General features: G+C 52.7%; 3 long non-coding RNA genes across 4 annotated transcripts; 1 reads left to right on the plus strand and 2 right to left on the minus strand.

Moving 5' to 3' along the window:
* Positions 1 to 5,647: 5,647 nt before the first annotated feature.
* Positions 5,648 to 7,151, minus strand: LOC140605847 (uncharacterized). The gene is made up of 2 exons (XR_012008364.1): positions 6,544 to 7,151; positions 5,648 to 6,153 (listed from the first exon to the last, which is right to left on the minus strand). It is a non-coding gene; the product is annotated as an uncharacterized lncRNA (long non-coding RNA).
* LOC140605846 (uncharacterized) lies at positions 7,127 to 12,272 on the plus strand. The gene is made up of 3 exons (XR_012008363.1): positions 7,127 to 7,542; positions 8,016 to 8,226; positions 11,882 to 12,272. It is a non-coding gene; the product is annotated as an uncharacterized lncRNA (long non-coding RNA).
* Positions 8,876 to 10,471, minus strand: LOC140605845 (uncharacterized). Of its 2 annotated transcripts, XR_012008362.1 has the most exons (3): positions 10,273 to 10,377; positions 9,597 to 9,885; positions 8,876 to 9,308 (listed from the first exon to the last, which is right to left on the minus strand). It is a non-coding gene; the product is annotated as an uncharacterized lncRNA (long non-coding RNA). The 2 variants fall into 2 exon arrangements; XR_012008361.1 differs by having other exon boundaries at positions 9,597 to 10,471.
* Positions 12,273 to 18,257: the final 5,985 nt, after the last annotated feature.

Here is an 18,257-nt window from a genome sequence, read left to right on the forward strand (position 1 = left end):
AAGTTTTCTTTGCTGGCAGCATCGCAGACAGAGGCGGTAGGACCGAGTGTGAGGACTCAGCAGGATGTTTTAGAGCAAAACCCAAATCATCATGCCTCCCAGTTTCTTTGGCCAGAATTGAGTCTCGGCACACCTAGCTGCAAGGGAGGCTGGGAAATGTAGTCCTTAGGTGGGCTCAGCAGGTGCATAGACCAGTTCAGTAAACGCACAGCTTTGTCACTGACAAATAGTCCTTGATGAAAGATAAAGGGGAGCTTTGGCCAATTCATGGATCACACATCCCACACTACCAAGAAAATGTTTGTTTACTTACTTTTTTTTTTTTTTTTTTACATGTGTATGTGTCTCTGCCTCTGGGCTGTAAACTGAGGGCAGGGACAGAAGTTTCTGTGCTTGGCAGCTCAGTGTCCAGCAAATAATGGACGTCCAATTAGTGTTTGTTCAATGAACAAATATTGCCTGTGTGAAAGGATCCTGATGAACAAGTGTTTTAGCTTTACAGATGTGAATAAAAATATATTTAAATATCAGTGTAGCCGAGAAGTCTCTCTTGAAAAGAAAAAGGTTTTAACCAGTCTTCCCTTCCCCTAGTAGTGAACACAGTTCCTGAATCAACAAGCAGTCCTGTTGATTCATCCGTTGGTTCTGTGATGAATCGAGGGATAGATTGATTTACATTTTCAACAGATATTTGTTGAGTATTGACTATGTGCTAAACTCTTTATGGGACAAAAGAGAAGGGGGAAAGGACAGTGTGTTCTCCAATGGTATGCATATTTTCGGGGAGACAAGGCTACTCCAAGGTAATGAAATCAGACATTATTCAACACGTTGATTTCTTACTGTATTATCAGACGCTGAACTAATTTTGTTTAAAAGATTTTTATTATTAAAAAAAGATTTTTATTTATTTACTCATGAGAAATACGGAGAGAGGCAGAGACACAGGCACAGGCAGAACAAGCTTCCCACGGGGAGCCCCATGTGGGACTCGTTCCCAGGACCCTGGGATCACTACCTGAGCCAAAGGCCGATGCACAACCACTAAGCCACCAGGTGCCCCTGAACTAATCTTTTCTAAGACACTCCCCATCCTATATCTTATATCTCTGAAACCTGGATATATGTTAAATTTTGACAAATCTGGATATTTTACTCATTGGACTAGTTAACGTTTATAAGCACATTATACGACATATCTCATCATTACATGTTTAGTGACTAGTTCTGTTCCATATTGATTAGGGCGAACAACTTGATATTTTGGGGGGTCATGAGAAGGGAGGGGAACCATTCTTTGTTGAGGACTGAGTGTGTACTAGGCATTGCACTCAGTGGTTGACAGCATGGGATCTCACGCATCCCATCCGGCAGCTAGTATCTTCCCGTTTTACAGATGAAAAGACCAAAGCCTTTCAGGAATTCTTCATCAGAAGAACTGAGAGTCTAACCCCATGCCGCCCCCATTCCAGAGCCAGTGTTCTGAATCATCCTTCCACCCTCCCATGCAGATGCCCACATGATAGTCAGGAGCCCCTTTTCCCAGATGAGGAAGCTGAGCTTCCCAGAGCTTACTTGCTTTGCTTAAATTTAGTCAGAAAGGGGCAGAGTGGAGTTTGCACTTGAGTTTTTTTCTTCCCCAGAATCCAGATGTTTCACTACTCTACTCTCCTGCCTTTGGCTTCCTCATGATTTTGAAGATAAGGCTGCACTGACTGGGGGAATTGTCCTGAGACCAGATGGTGAAGAGAGTCTGCATGAGTCTCTTTATCTTCTTGTTTCTGGGCAAGGACACCCACCAGGCTAGTCTTAGGCCAGAGGCACTCAGATACCATTGGAGCCGAAAAGGCAGCTGGGAAAATTAATGCTGCCAGCCTTGCTTGGAGCACCAGAAGGGGCCTGAGGATGGGAGGGGATCCCTGTTGTGGACGTGTTAGTAAGACTCAAGCAATTTGGGAAACTCAGCAATGAGATTTGACCGTTAACAAGAACATGTGTGGCACTGCTAGTGGGCTCTGTGGTGAACTTCCCAATATAGGCTCCGGCTCTTCTCCATCAAGAGACAACGCTGTGGTTTGGGTGGCATTGGCTCCAAGCCCAGCTTCAGGATTTGCAGCCCCATCCTCCCACTGGGCAGCAGTGGGACATAACCCAAGTCCAGTGCCAACCAGTGCAGGGTTCAGGTATGGTGAGCTTAGAACAGAGCTCAAGAGTTTTGTCCCTACAAAGAGGTAGGAATTTTCATCAACTTCATTTTATAGATAAGAAAACCGAAGCTAAGAAGGCAGGACAGGTTGAGTTATTCAGCAATTATTCAATCCCCTTCTTGAGGCAGAATAGATTTCCCTGCTCCCCTGACTTTGGCCTTGGCCATATGACCTGCTTTGGCCAATGGACTATGGGGAGCAGAGACCTCATGCTTATGAGGAGACCTGGGGAGGTACTGCTTGTCTTTGCTATACATCTTGCATCTTTGTGATACGTTATGACAAACTATGTCCCATTTAGCTTCTTATCCAAAAAGAATGAGGAGACAAATGGGACAGACTTGAATCCAACCCACATCCTGAGACCAAATTCAACTGATCCACATCGTGAAACAGAACTGCCTGGTGGAGCCCAGCCTAGAGCAGCCAAATTTCAGTCAACCTACAGACCAGTGCATGTGAGAATAAGTGTGTGCATAGGAGGCCTCAGAGAGCTTGTGGTTGTTTGTTATACGGCATCATTGTAGCAAAAGCCAACTGCTGCATAAATGTTAGGTGACTTGATTAGAGTCACACAGCTAATGCATGGAAACACCAGAGCCTAGAATTTTGGCCTCCTTAGAGTCCTTATCCAGTGCCCTTCCGGAAGCTTCAGGCAAAGGCAGCCACTAATGAGAACAGAAGTGGGGGTGAGGGTTCTCTATAGGACTTTCTCTGGTTCACTTTCTTTTTCTGTCTATCACAGATAGTAAACCCAGAGCATATCTACACATCTCTGTTACTCCTGGAACTTCATCATCACCAAGTCTAGAGGTGGAGAGTTTCTGGAGAGGAAATCAAATATGAACTTTCTTGGGTTTTATGAGCTTTAGGGAAACTTGGCAAGACAATCTAGGCAGAAGTTTCTCCCCTTATTGGGGGCTGCTTGATGAATAAGTCACCTTTAAAAATTTTTATTTTAAAGGAATCTCTTTCTTAGGAAACCTTAGGTATATTTATGGATATGAATTTTCCTTTTGAGTATTGCTTTGGCTGCATCCTGTTTCAGCATTCAGCACTCTCATTTTATCTAATGTCCACACAGTATGAAACATCTAAATAGTATATAATGTCCTTTCGAATTCCTTTTTATCTCAAGAATTTTTTGGAAATCACTTTCCAAATTCCCACCAAGTTAGATTTAAAAAAAGAAAATCCTCTAGCTATTAATTTAAGATTTTGTTTCACTGTGTTGAGAATGTGTTTTACTTTGGAGTTTGTTGAAACTGTCTTTGTGCCCCAATACCACGATCATTCTTTAAATGTTCTGTGGGATTATTATTTTCCAGAAGGCAAGTTTTGGACAGCTCCGAATACCTGCAAGTACTTACAATCCTGGTAAATGTAGCCACCCTTCCACTCCTCGGTATCATACAAATAAAGTGACAGTTGGGTGCATTTGTTTTAAGAGAAAACTCTCCCAGGTCCAGCCCAGCCAGGTGTCTGTTTTGTTGGTGACTTTGGGCTCCTCCAAAGAGATGGTTTTGGGGGCTGGCTCCTGCAGCATTTGTTAAAACAAACACAAATAGATCCTGCAAACAGGGGGTTCGAGTGGAAGAAGCAATTAATATTTGCCTCTTGCTGGGCATATTTATGGGGTTAGTGGAGGAGGCTGATTTTTTTGTTTTCTGGTTTATCCATTTTTCTGCTTTTCCCTTCTGCTAATTACTACATTAGGCTCTCCTCTCTGTTGATCAGATTTGCATTTTAAAAATGATCTGGGAGATACTGAACGACTATTTGGTCACAGTGGGCTTGTCACAAACGAAATGATCCTCTGGTTCTTGCACAGTCTCTGGGCCATCTCCTGGGCTACATAGAGGTCAGGGCCATGGCCTCGTTGCTGTGGCCGCTTACTGGTCAAATGTGTGGAATAGCAGTCACCACCATTTATGTGTAGGGCCCTTCCCCTGTGCTAAACGCTCCCAAGCACCATCTCGCTGTTTTCACAGCTATGCTACAGGGATGGAGGGGCCGGGGGGGGGGGGGCGGCTTTCACTCCCCTATTTTCCAGATAAGGAAACTAAGACCCGCACAGGTTAAGTCAGAGGGTTTCAAACCTGGCCTGGCCTTGGAACCACCCGAGGGCTTGACAATCATGCAGAATTTGGGGGGAAGAGGGTAAGGTCACACTGACTCTAACAGAAGTCTAACCTCCCTCCCCAGACTCCTCTCTGGCCTCCCCTGTCAGCCAGCACTTCTGGCCCTCCCAAGCCGCCACACCCCCACTGCCCCATAGGGAAGAAAGGGAGGGCTGCAGTCATGGGAGATGTGGGAAAAAGTGAGGGCCAACCAGGGGGGAAGTCATGCTAGGACTGTGCAAGAGCTCCTGCCATCATTGCCCGCTCACCCTGGGGTGCCTGGGGGCACTGCTGGGTCTCATTCAGTCCTTCTCTCTCCCTCTCTTGGGCCCTGGTCTGTGATAAGTCCTGAGGAAGATTCTAGAAGAGCTCACGGACTGATGGGGAAAACAGTCAGTCATCCCCCACCTGCAGAGAACACAGTGGAACAAGTGCCCAGTGCTCCTGCCCAGAATACAAGCCTGTCCCTGCTCTACCCCTTCAAACTATCCTCATCAGTTCCATTCACTTCTTCTTCTTTTTTTTTCAAGATTTTATTATTTATTTATGAGAAACACAGAGAGAGGCAGAGACACAGGCAGAGGGAGAAGCAGGCTCCATGCAGGGAGCCCGATGTGGGACTCGATCCCGGGACTCTAGGATCATGCCCTGGGCCAAAGGCAGACGCTCAACCGCTGAGCCATCGACGGGCCCCTGTACCATTCACTTTTCTTTGTCCCCATGGCTCTGAGCATCTCTGCAGAGCAAACACTGCATGGTTCACACTGGTGTCTGTGCAATCTTCTGTCCTCCTACCCTCCATGGCCAACTCCTCCGGGGAGGGTGGTGCGGTGGTCAGGGGCACCTGCTTTGGAGGCAGAAAGACCTGGGACTGCCTGCTGACTTCCTTCCTCGGGGACCCTGGGGAAAATGACTTCATGCCTTGCGGGTCCTCCTCCCTCCCCCCCATACCTGGGGATGAGGCCTCTGTCCCATCTCATCTCTCCAGCTCGCCAGCCCTGGCCTGCCACACGCTCACCGGGCAGGGTGGGTCAAGCTAGTTAACCCCCAAGCCTCAGTGTCCTCATTTGCTAAACAGGGCTTAGGAGAGCCCGCGGGTCCCAGGGTGGTGGGAAGACTTGGTGGGGACGATGCACAGCATTTGGCACGGGGCAAGCTTCGTCAAGGCCAGCCCTTCCCAGATAGTAACCAACCTGGTAGCTGATTCTTTTTATTCTCCCCTCTATGGAATTTGGATTCACAGGTGAGAGGAGCTCCCTTCCCCTCTCACCGGCACAAAAAGGAAAGAACCTCAGGGGCCACTGCCCTTGCAGACCCACCCAAAGTCCCAAACATTTATTTTTCAGATAGAAAAACTGAGGCACAGAGATGGGTAGGCACTTGCTCGGGGTCACACAGCATGGCCTAGGGGAGGCTGGCCGGGACCCCAGGCCTCCTCGATCTGATGGGATTGTCCGTCACTACCCCCTTTATGTCTTTGCAGTTTAGGTGCTGCTGTGTGCGGCGCAGGGCACCTGGCAGGTCTGGTCTGCCTCATCCATCCGTCACTGCAGTGCTCACTCATGTTTATTAAGCAGCTGCCCTGCGCTGGCCCTTGTGCGAAGCGCCACGAGTCTCCTGGGTGGCCTGGTGATGAGTCAGGGTTTGCTGTTAGCTTCATGGCACAGAACCCCGACTGAGATGGCTTAAGCACAGAACCCAGACAGTCCTGCAGGATGCAGTCAGGCCCGGGGCAGCCTCTCCCGATGCCCCTCGGGCTCCGGCTTCCTGCTCCACCAACCCAAGTGTGGGGCTTTCATCCTTAAGGTACAAAATGGCTGCTTCACCTCCAGGAATCATGACAGCATTCCAGGCAGGAAATTTAGGATGAAGATTGAGAAAAAGTGAAGGGCAAAGAACAAAAGCTGCCCCCCTCCCCCCAGACGGTTTTCTCTCTTTTTAGGAGAAAAACAACTGATTTCCTGGATGTTCCCAGCAGGAGCCTCCTCATTCTTACAAAGGGAGGTGAATATTTTATCTGAGCTGTAGTTGCCTACTTGAAAAGCAAGTTTCTGTGAGGAGGGAAGAAAAAGGTGAACCAGACACCCAGTGGGAGGCTAGGGGCTCTGTTCTCAAGGAGCCCACATTTGAGGGCCACGTGCATCCCGACCTTTTCACTCCAGCATGAAGCAGGAGGCAGCTGGGATGTGTTGTGCAGAGACCCTCAGCGCTCTTACCAGCTTTGGCCACAGTGTCCGGGCACACAGTAGGACTCATCAGCGTATGCTGGGACAGAGAGGAGGAGTGTCTAGATTGCTGTCTTCCCAGGGCTTCTACCATGAGCCGGTCTAGCTCTTGTGGTGGTTTCTGTGCACCTTCATTAAATGCCTCTCCTGTACGTGAGCTGGTGTGGGGCATGGAGGCAGGGGTGGCCAAGACCAGGCTCTCTCTCAGGGAGAGGAGACAGCCCCCACTTCTGCGGTAGGCTCCCACGTGCAGGCCTTGCCTCTGAAGCCCCTCTGTGAGCCCGAGCACCAGCCAGGCTGGAAACCGCACCCTTTGCGGAGAACAGGTGCTTGTCACGCACCATCTCACACTCCGCTCGCGGCCAACTCTGAGTGATGTGGTCCCCACACGGCCCCATTCTTCAGAGGGGGAAATGGAGCCTCAGTTGCTCACCCAGGGTCTCTGGGGTTATAAGTGGAAGATCTGGGATTTGAACCCTACTTCCTTCACCCAAAGCAGCCACCCTCTGGACCAGATGGCTGATGCCGCCTCCCTCCTTTGTGAGGACACAGCGGTCACCTGCTGGCTGGGCTGGGGCTGTGTGCCTGGGTGGGGACAGAGTGGGTGGCGGAAAGGCAGACGTAGGGCAGGAGAGAGATGCCGGAAGAAGTGCCACACTGTGGGGGGCACACTGGGGCCCCTACCCCCCAGGGGCACTCCGGCTTTAGGCAAGGGCACGTGCCCGAGCTCTCCCGGTGCTGACACCAGGCCTGGCGCTCCGCTGGTTCTTGCCAGAGGCGGTGTGTCTCTCTTTCCTCCTTCCTTTTTTTCTGAGACACAGTGATCTTGGCTGTGGCGCCACATTCACTCTATGGGAAAAACTTGTTTTTGTCGGTAAACTCTGGCGCTATGACTCAGAAGACACCCAGGGAGCAGCCTCCTGGTGTCAAGGGGCTGCTCTGCTAATGAGCTCATGTTTATAAAAGTGCTTTGAAGACGAAAAATTCCACGTGAGGACGGAGGGTTTGTGCTGTTATTTGGGGGGAGAGGGTGAGGAAGGAGGATGGGGTGGAAGGAAGGGGCAAAATCTCGCTGAGGAACAGTCCTAAAGCCCTTTGGGCCATGCAGCCAGGCTGGCTTTGCTTAGCGTTGCTGATGCAGGCGCCCGTCTGGGCAGCTGCCCCTTTGTTCAGAACAAGGCAGATCTGATTTAGTTTTACCTGTAGCAGGGAGTGCGGTGGGGGTGGGGCCTGGTGGTGGTGGATGGGACTATAAGTGATCCCTGCCATCAAGACCAAGATCTTGGGGCACCTGGGTGGCTCAGTGGTTGACTGCCTTCGGCTCAGGGTGCAATCCTGGGGTCCTGCGATCGAGTCCCACATTGGGCTCCCTGCATGGAACCTGCTTCTCCCTCTGCCTGTGGCTCTCTCTGTCTCTCTCTCTCTCTCTCTGTGTCGCTCATGAATAAATAAATAAAAAAAAGAACAAGATCAAGTACTGAAGTAGCCCCTTCCCCAGTGCTTGGCACAGTCAGCAAGTAGCTCCTGTCATTCATTCACTTGACCAACACATCCGCCTGTGCCAGGCATGGGCCACAAAACTGGAACCAAAGAAGATGGGTTCTGCCCTCTTGGATGTTACATCCTGGATGGGATATGGCATCTAACAGAAGGAGCTGTCACCCTCTTACAAACGTGAGTGAAAGGGCAGGGGAGGAGAGACACTGACAGTCACAGGTGTGGGAACCAGACCTGACCCGGGCCATGTCCGGGCACCAGTAAGGCTTTCCTAGGAGGAGACGGCTCTAAGGAAGGTGTGGAGTTCCCAAGTGAAGCGGGAGAGAGAGCACATGGGGCAGAGACAGCAGCATTAATTACTTAATGAATCCAACAAACCTTTAGTGAATGCCTACTATGTGTCCGGCACCCGGGATGCAGGGTAAGTGATACAGGCAAAAATCCCGACCCCCTCCCACAAAGCTCACATTCTGTATCATAAGCAAATGAAGAAATGAAAATGCCAGAGAGGATCAGCTAGCAATAAGGAATGGTGGTAAAAATAGGCAGGGTCACGCGGTAGAGGTGTCTGGGGGGACCCCCTAAGATTGTGCAGTGGGCGTGGAGGGCCTTTGAAGGTGGCACTGAAGCTGAGCCCTCAATGATGGAAGGTGCCAGCCATGAGTAGGTGGGGGGCAGTGCAAAGGTCCTGGAGCAGGAATGAGTTCAGCCTGGTCAAAGAACCCAAAAAGGCCAGCATACAGACTGGAGTACAATAAGCATCCTGTAGGATTTGTAAGGACACAAATAAGACCGGCACTAAGCAAGGGACACTCGGGCCAGGCTGTGTATTGTCAGCATCATGTTAATTGCAGATAAAGAAATTCTACTACAGTAGCCTAAACAGGCGAGGGATTTTGACTTAGACAGGGATAAGCCCGAGCTGAGCCATAAGGGGTGGGTGTGGTGGCTTACAGATGCCACCAGGCACCCTGGCTCTTTCTGTCTTCCTTTTTGCTATCTTCAATGAGGAGGTCTCACGTTGTTACCTCATAACCATGGCTGCTAAATCTCCAGGCCTTGAGTCTGTGTTCCAGGCAGAAAGAAGGGAAAGAGCAAGAGGCCAAAGGCCTTTGCCTGCCAGACTCCATCTCTTTATTCACGAAGGAGATTGCTCCCCAAGGGCTTCTGTTCTATCTCATTGGCTGGAACCAGGGTACATGGTGAACTTGAACTGCAGGAAAGGCTGAGGAAATGGAGTTTTTAAATTTTTCTTGTCTCTACAGCAGAAGGAAGAAAGGGAGAAGTGCCTGTTGGGTTGCCAATTCATAGCTTTGGCCAAAGGTCTGCTAAGGCCCCCTTGGAGGGAAGGGCTTGGTGAATTCTGAAACAGAAGGCCAAGGAGTGGGCAAGGGTCAGGCTAAGGGTTGTGGACGTCATGTGGACGGCTGATGGGAGCCATGGATGGCTTTATAGGAGGGGTGACATGGTCCGATGTGCACTGAAGCTCTGCGGTTTCACCTAAACACCTGTGACATGTCACTGGGAACATAACATTCCATGCTTGCCTTAGAGACTTGACTGGGTTGTCCTCAACCTCAGGGCTCAGATGAAACTTTGGCTCCTCAGAGAAGGGCTTCGAGCCATGAGGGTCTCCTTTGCGGACCTCCAGCCCTGGCAGCCTGTCCCCTGGCTGGCACCTGGCGGCAGTCTGTAGATGGCTCCTGGCTGTCCCACGGCATCACATTGGGGCACAGAACGGAAAGTGACTCACACTGGCACCTCTCCTGCTTGTAAAACGCTGGTTGCATATCCATCATCTTTGGTTTTTCTGCTAGAATTACCCCATGAGGGTCACTGAGGGGGAAACAGTTTCAGGGAGGTGAAGACCTTCGGCAGAGTAAGGGCTGGGCTCTGCCCAACGGAGGGAGGACTCTGGGCATTAGATGTCTGTGCCTGGAACTCTTCCTCACACCCACTGCGTGCAAGGCTGGGTGAGAGGCAAGTCCCCTCGTCTCTCTGGGACAATTTCTTCTTGGGAATAATGAAGAAGTTGGCAAGGATGGGACTTGATTTTCTCACCCCACCCATCAAATTCACCCTTTGAATTGCAAAGATTCCAGCCCATTGTCTACTCTCTGCGTCTCTTTGGCTCAGAAAATAGTCACCACCACCCTCCCTGTCACTCCTGCTATTATAGCCTTATGCTGTACTCCTCTGGATCCGGCACAAGTAATTAAGTACTTGTGCAATTAAATGTCCCGTGTCGGCCTCCCTGCCTGGACTGGGCGCTCACAAACACGGGGACCATGTCTGTCTTCCTCTATCCTCCCGGAGATTGGTACTGGGTCCAGCACATAGTAGGTGCTCACAAAATTGAGTCGCTGTTATTGTTATGAAACAATGCTGGGAGAGAGGCTGCTGGAGAGAAAGGCCCTGCAGCCAGGCCAGCAGGCAGCCGGCTCCCTCAGCCCCTCCCTTCCCGCGGGAGCTGCGTAGCCTCCCCATTTCCCAGAGCGAGCGCCTAGACGCCCTCGTCCCCAGGCCGCGCTCCTCCGCGGAGAACTACAACTCCCAGAAGGCCGCGAGGGGCGGTGCCGCCGGCGTTCGCTCCGCCCGGGCCCGCCGCGGAGCGGGGCATCATGGGAATTGTAGTTGAACCCCTGGGTCCGGGGCGCGCCACCGCGGGCCCGGACCTGCAGGGAGCCGCCGGGAGCGCTCGGGCGCGCTGTCGGCGGGGAGCCCAGGTCCCCTGCCCTGTGGGGTCTGGGTGCGTGGAAGGCCCTTTGGATTAAACCTCACGACGCCGGGGACCCCGGGACGGCTCCGTCGAGTTCTCCAGGACCCTTTAAGGGGCGGGGCCGGGCGCCTGCCCCAGCCTGGACTCGTTCACCCTCCGCTCTGTAACCTCAGCCCCGCGGCGTCCGACTACACCCCCCAAACCCCCCAAAACCCGTGATCTGGCGGGAACCTTGCCATTCTCCGCTGGCTGAGCACTTACTGTGAACTGTGTCTGGCCCTCTGGGTACACAGTGCTAACGGTCAGGGTGGGTCAGGGTGGGGGCGAGGGGGAATCAGAGCCATTCAGCCATCAGTAACACATAAGCTGACCCTAACAGAGTTTGGGGCGGGCACAGGGGTCGGAACGAGACCCCAGGTATGGGCAAGCCTTCAATGGACAGACGCCAGGCTTGGCCAGGTCAGGACCAGGGAAGGGTGTTCCAGTCTGAGGGAACAGCATGGGGGGAGGCCCTAGGGCCAGAGGGGACTTGGGGCTTTTGGAGCAGTAGGAGAGGGGTGTCCAGAAGGCAGAGGACAGTGAGGAGGGGGCCAGTGTGAGAGGTGGTGAGGTACGTGGGGGCCTCTGAAGGAGCTGGAACCGAGGAGAGGAGTGTCTGTTTAATCTCAAGTGAGTGGGTGGCTTTTTTGGGCAGGACCCAGAGCCCAGGCTTGGCTGGGGCTCAGTGCCGGGCCTGGACTCAGCCCCCTACCCCCTCCTGTTTCAGGGTCCTGGCTTGTCCCAGGAGATGGGCAGGGAGATGGGGGATGAGGGAGGGTTCGGCATCCTTGTTACTTAGAAGGGAAACTGAGGCTCTTTGCAAATATCTGCTGAGTGAGCCTCTGTGAGATCCCAGACAAGCCTTTCCTACATCGGGCTCTTCAGCTGTCAGAAGCCAGTGGTGGGAAATTGGGGCGGGGGGGGCGGTCGTTTCTATGCCCCCATCCCAGATGTGACAGAAACAGGAAGGATTCAGGCCAGATGTTGGGGGTTCTCAGGCCCAGTGCGTTCTGGGGGGGGGGAGCATCTTTGCAAAAGTGGGCTTTAACTGGGTTGCTGGTCTTGTTTTCCCAGCTCTGGCGCTGTGGCCAAGAGACTCCCAGGGATGGGGACGTGCTCCCAGGCTCTGGTCACATCTAAGAGAAAAGCAGGAAGCCCCGGCCTCAGCTGACAGCACCTGGGCTTTGCCTCCTCGGTAACCTTGGCAGATTGTTCTTGGCCTACTCATCCCTTCCGCTCAGCACTCCCTGCCGGGAGCCCCAGCTTCCTACCTGGTGTGCTGGGCCCTTTGGCTTCTGGGGAGTGTTCTGGACACTTGAGGAAGCTCAGCGGGAATGAAGGCCCCGTGCCCCATCAGAGGTGCTGGGTGTCCGCGCCCCGGGCAAGAATGGCACCCTCTCCGTGTGGCCCCGCTCCCTAGATCAGAGGCCCGGCTGGCTGTGGTTTGCCTTTGATTAATAAAGAATGGGGAAGCAAATCGATTACCTCTTCACACGCGCAGGGAAGACTCTCTCCAGGCTTGGCGGACTCTTCTTCATGAAGAGGTTGGAACACGCAGAAAGACTTGGCCGGAGGACCCCCCCTTCCCACCCTGCTGCCCCAGTCCCGGTGGGAATTGCACATCTGTGTTGGAACCCGAGAAGGGACTGAGTATCTCAGTTAAAAACTTCGGGTATGTGGGACCACGAAGGATGGGGAGGGACAGGGGTGGCACCTGTCCCTCAGAGGTCCTCTCACCAGTGGGATGCTTGGGCTTCTGAGGAATGAGAATTATCCGCACCTGAATCCCCACCCCTTTGGCGGGATTTCTGAGCTGATATTCTGGAAACCAGATGGTGTTCCCAGATGCCTGCAGGTCTGGCTGTCTCGGAACCTCCAGGAGGGCGGTTAATGCAGATTCCAGGGCTGCAGCAGGTCTGAGGAGGGGCCCGGGGAATATGGGATTTTCAGCAGCTTCCAGGGCAGAGGCGCCAGGACCGAGTTCGAGGGCCATTGGTCTAGAGTGGAAGGAAGCAGCAGGGTGTCGGGGACACCGCTCTGCGAGCACCCAGACCCGGGGGCCAGTCCCAGCTCACATGGTGAGAACCATGTGACACTGGGCGGGTGACACCCCTTCTCTGATCCCAGGGTCCCTGCCTGTAAGATACTGAGGATGCTAGCTGTGTCGTAGAGTGGTACAGGGCCTGCCCAGTGCCCAGTCCGGGGCAGTTCTTGTTGTCACTGTCCTGTCCTTGTCCTTGGGAGGGAGGAGGGGAGAACTGCTTTGGAACACTTGTGTGGTCTCTGACTCCAGTTATCACTGCCCCCTCACCCTGAAACCCTCCACCGGAATCAGGACCAAGTCAGGCCTCCTCTCTCTGAGTCTGGGTTGCTGCCCTGTGGGGGTGGTGGGGGCCAAGGACCCCTGGGGGAGGAGGGTTGGGAGGCAAGTCACCCCCCGCCCCCTGGCCAAGGGGCCAGCCTCCTCCGCGGACACCTTCCGTGGGCCATCTGCTCTGGCTGACGTGGTGAGGCTCCCAGTGATGTGTTTACGTGTGGGTTTCCTCTTGGGGCTCAGTTCTCTGAAGAGGGCCCCTTGTCTACCCTTCACTTTCCCCCAGAGCAGCCTGCAGATTCACCCCAGGAGGTGACACTGGGAACGTTGAGGTGGGGGGGGGCGGCGGCTGTTGTTTTTACCTGCGCAGCACCCAGCCCTCCCCCTCAGTTCCCTAGGTCATGTGGTTCCCCATCCTCTGTTGGGGACAAGCATGTGATCCTGGCCTGGCCATCCTTCTGGCCACAGGGCTTGGTGGGCGCCATCATGTGAAGGTGAGGCTGTCTTTCTGCTGGCAGTCTGGGCTGGTAGGGTTTATTGCTGGGGTCAACCACATGGACACCTGTGCGAAGATGAAGCCAGCACGGTAGAGGGAAGGACAGAGAGGGAGAGAAAAAGAGATGATAGTATTTGAGCACCTGGATCCAGCCTTGCCTGAGCCCGCTATCTGCTTTGGCTTACACAAGTTTGAGTCGGGTTTCTATACTTGTTTCACCCACTTGTCTGTCCACCTTCTACTCTTCCATCCCACATTTGTTCAACTCTTGCTTCATACCAGCCTCTATGCTAGGACCTCAGCCCTCTTGGCTGGAAGGGGGAGGTGACAAGGTGACACAAGCTTTTCATGGCTAGGGAAGCTAGGAGCTGCCTCAGAGGTGAGTGCTGGGGGCTGTGGATGTGAGAATTTCCATGTTGTGGGGAGGGGGGAATCCTGGCAGGCTTTCTGGAGGAGGTGACTTTTGTGCAGGGCTCTGAGGCAAGGCAGGATTTCACCGGTTAGAGAATTGAGCAGAAGGAGTCAGAAAAAGGCAGGTCAGAGAAGACCAGGATCAGTTGAACCCTGCTGCCCCGTGGTGGAGGGGTTGGGATTTTAGGGACTGTTGGGCTGTATGTAATAGTAATACTCACTGGTAATCAGTCACCAACATTTGTCCAGCAAGCGCTGTGCTAGAACTTGGTGCTTATTTCTCATTGGTTCTCTTCACCTCCCTGAAGGGGGAGAATGTACATATGCCCATTGATAGGTGAGGAAACTGAGGCCCAGTGGTGGCAACCTTCTTGAGGCTTCATGAACACCAAGGGGCCAGCATGGCTCTCTGACTTCCATCCCAAGTTCTTAACTGCTCAGGCCCACGTGAGTCCTTCTGGGGCTCTGTGTCTTTAGCTGCGTCCTTGGGAGGAGGTTGGGGTGGAGGCCAAAGACGAAGCCCTGGAGAGTTCTGGAGTTTCCAGGCTGTGTGTGGGATGGGGGCTTGCCCTGCAGGTCGTTCCCAGGACTGGGATGGAGACACTGGGTGATTGCTGTGGGACCCTCAACCCCTGTGCCCTCCCCCAGCCTACCCTCTCCCATCTTCACCCTGGCAGCCAGAGCGATGGAACCTTTGAGGGCATTATCTGCTCAGGTATCCCTTGCCAAACAGTCTTCAATGGCTCCCTATTGCCCCAGACTCTCTTCCTTTGCTAACAGGCTTTTCATTCTCTGGCCCTGCCCCCTCCCCCAGCCTCTTTTCTGAGGCTCAGACTCACACTGAACAGTGGCCACCCTCCCCTCTGAGTCCCTGGAGGCCTGGCACCCTTCCAGCCTCTGTGAGTCAGTCCAGGTACCCTGTTTCGGTGGAGACTGGGGCCCTTTCTGGGCCTGCCGCTCACTCTTCATGGCACTTACTGCTGAACTACCAGCGGGTGTGTCTGAGTCTCCAGCTTGACTGGATTCCCCCTGAGACCAGAAGCTCAGGTCTTGGCACACGGGGGCTCACGATCGGTGCAGGAAATGCATGGGTCCAAGCTTTCTTGGCTTCTAAAGAGAAGCCCTCACCACTCCAAGAATCACCTCATTTCCAGGGCACTGAGTAGAAAAATGAGGAGAGAGAGACACCCCCACTCACCCCAGAAGTTTGCCTGCAGGCTTAGCTTCCGTTAAAGCAGACTGGACCCCTGAGCCTCGCTGTGCTGTGCTGACAGCTGAGGCTTCCCCTGAGATTCCAGAGTTCCAAGGTGGGCTGTGGAGAGGGAGGGGTGGAGGGGCGGAGAGGGTCCCTTCCTGGATGGCTGTGGGGTGATGACTTCAATAGGCTGGGCGGAATGGTCCTGCCCCTGCCCTTCGCTTGGCCGGTGAATGTGATACCCCCTGGTGAGCACGGTCCCCTTTTGGCCCACCACCACTCAGCCAGAGCCCCCCTGCCTCGAAGGCCCTGAGGCCGGCTGGACCCTGTGGGACAGGGACTCCGTGGGACAGATGGTTCTAGTAGTGCCCAGTGCATCCACCTTGCTCGCTTCAATGTCCGCGCTGTCTTAGCAGGTGCTTGATACATTTTATTTTGAGTGTGGCAGGAATGATGGTTCCCGAGTTCCCACTTCTGGAAAGGGGGCCGCCCCTAGGATCTTCTCAGAGAGACTTAGAAAAAACAGACACCTGTACTGCCATGTTCATAGCAGCATGAGTCACGGAGTTATAATGTGGAAAGAGTCCATGTGTCCACCGACAGATGGACGGACGGACGGACGGACAATTGGACATGATGTGGTTGGCCTATCGGAACAACAGAATATTAGTTGGCCTTCAAAAGGGAGGTGATGTTGCCTCCTGCTGCCTCCTCGGGCAAAGCCCAGAGGACATGGTCTAAGCCAGGGAGGCCAGTCACAAAAGAACAAGTCCTGTGTGATCCCACTGGTGTGGGGGACCTGGGGTCATCCGGGGTAGAGGGTGGGACCAGGGGTCAACGGGGACAGGATCTCAGTTTCGCAGGAAGGAAAGAGGTCTGGAGATGGACGGCGTGAATGTACTTTGTGCTGCTGAACCGTGCACTTAAGAGTGGTCAGGATGGCCAATTTTACATGATCTGTATTTTACCACAATAAAAAATATCAGAAAAAAACCCCGACAACCCCTTTCTACATTTTTTTTTTTTTTATGGTGGGAGCTTTCACCTTCTCAGATGGAACTCTCCAAGCACTTAGCAGAAATGGAGAGAATAGGATAATGAACACGGGTACCCATTGCCCAGGTGCGCCAACACTCACAGTCGGGTCACCTCACCTGTCCCCACCGATTCCTGTCCCTATTTCCTTTGAAGCAACTCCCAGCCGTGATATATATATATATTTTTAATCTGGAAATACTTCAGTATGCAGCTCTAGAAATCAGGGCCTTTCAAAATGTAACATGTAGCTACGATACCTCCCAAACTCGAATCAATATCATTGCATTTCTTTTAAGTGTAAATATATTTCACATATAATTATATATGTGGGATGCATAGGTAGTGTCATCAAATTTCCAATGGCCTCCATTTATATTTAAAATATAAACACATATCTTTTTTTGTGTAGTATTTAGCGTATTCACACACTAGGCATTTGATCTATAATTATATTTATGTATTTAATATGTAATTGCATATTATGTGACATATATACCACATGCATTCCTACAGAATTATTTTCATTTGAACCAGGATTTAAATTAAGGGCCGCACGTTGAGATCGGTGTTTTAAATCGCTTCTTAAATAGGCTCCCTGACCCCGTATTGTCTTCCTTGTGATGTATTTGTCCTGGAGAGTCTCCCTCGGGCTGGACTTTGCTGGCCGGGTCCCCACCGTGTTTTCTCACCTAAGTCTGTGCTCCTTGTATTTTCTGTAAATTGCCGTTTGGGTCTAGAGGCTGGTCCTGGTTCGGGCTCGCTGTTTCTGGTGGACAACCTCACAGGTGCGGAGTGTTTCCTCACTAGGCACAATACCCTCTGTTTTCTCTTTTTTTTGGTGGGGGAGGTTGGCAACCGGTCACCCAGCACTGCTGGAGCGCATTAATTCATGAGGGGCTGCCCAGTGGAGACAGCCCGATGCTGCCACTCCTTCACCCGCGAACTGGGGTGTCCCAGCTCTAGGTTTGGGCACCATGTGATACCGTGTCTAGGAAGATGCTCAAGCCTTACCTTTTATTGACCATCTTCCCGCCTCCTCCTTTTTTTTAGAGAGGCAGAGGGAGAGAGAGAGGTGGAGAGGGGCAGAGAGAGAGAGAGAGAGAGAGAATCCCAAGCAGGGCTCCACGCCCAGTGTGGATGCCCAGGAGTTGAATGCACTTCACCTTCTCAGATGGAACTCTCCAAGCACTTAGCAGAAATGGAGAGAATAGGATAATGAACACGGGTACCCATCACCCAGGAGTTGGATGCACTTCACTGACTGAGCCACCTGGGTGCCCCCACTTTTTTAATTGGGAGGAAGCTGAGGCTCAGAGGCAGTGTGTGACTTGAATTTTGGGTCACAGAGCAAAGGGCTCCAGTGGGCAGGGCTAGAACCTCACTATCCACCCACCTCCGCCCCCACTGCTCACTTCTGCAACCCAAAAGATGAAAGGGCGGATGTCATGTTGGAGCTGACCTTGGACCACAGCCTCGACCCTGAGTCCCCCGGACCTCCTGTGCTCACTGGCTGGCTCGAGTGCCTCACCTAATTTGCTTTCGTGGGAGAGGTGGCTGGTGCAGGTCCCAGTGAGCAGTGGATCCTCCTTCCCCGTAGACTCCGCTGCTCCATCTTCAGGCTGGCCGTTCTCTCTCTCTCTCTCTCTCTCTCTCTCTTAATCTCAGCCTTTGGTTCTTAAGGAGAGCCAGGCCTCCCTTTGGCCTCTTCTTCAGGGGCAGCCTCCATGTGGGCCTGACCTCCCCTCTCTGTGGCCAGCCCCTGTGGAGCTCCCTCGAGCCTCCCAGGTTCTCGCTGTGGATGCTAAGCTCCTGCCCCGGCTGAGGCTCTTCAGAATCAAATCTTGTACCAGGTACCAACATTTCATTTATTGACTGATTTTTTTTTTCTTTTCAAAAGATTCTTTTAATGGACATGCAAGAAATGGCACCTGTTTGAAGTGTGCACTTTGATAACAAACCAATAATTTACTGAGCACCTATTATGTGCCAGGGATTG

Source organism: Canis lupus, chromosome 16, assembly GCF_048164855.1.
Source record: "Canis lupus baileyi chromosome 16, mCanLup2.hap1, whole genome shotgun sequence".
Classification (NCBI taxonomy): domain Eukaryota; kingdom Metazoa; phylum Chordata; class Mammalia; order Carnivora; family Canidae; genus Canis; species Canis lupus.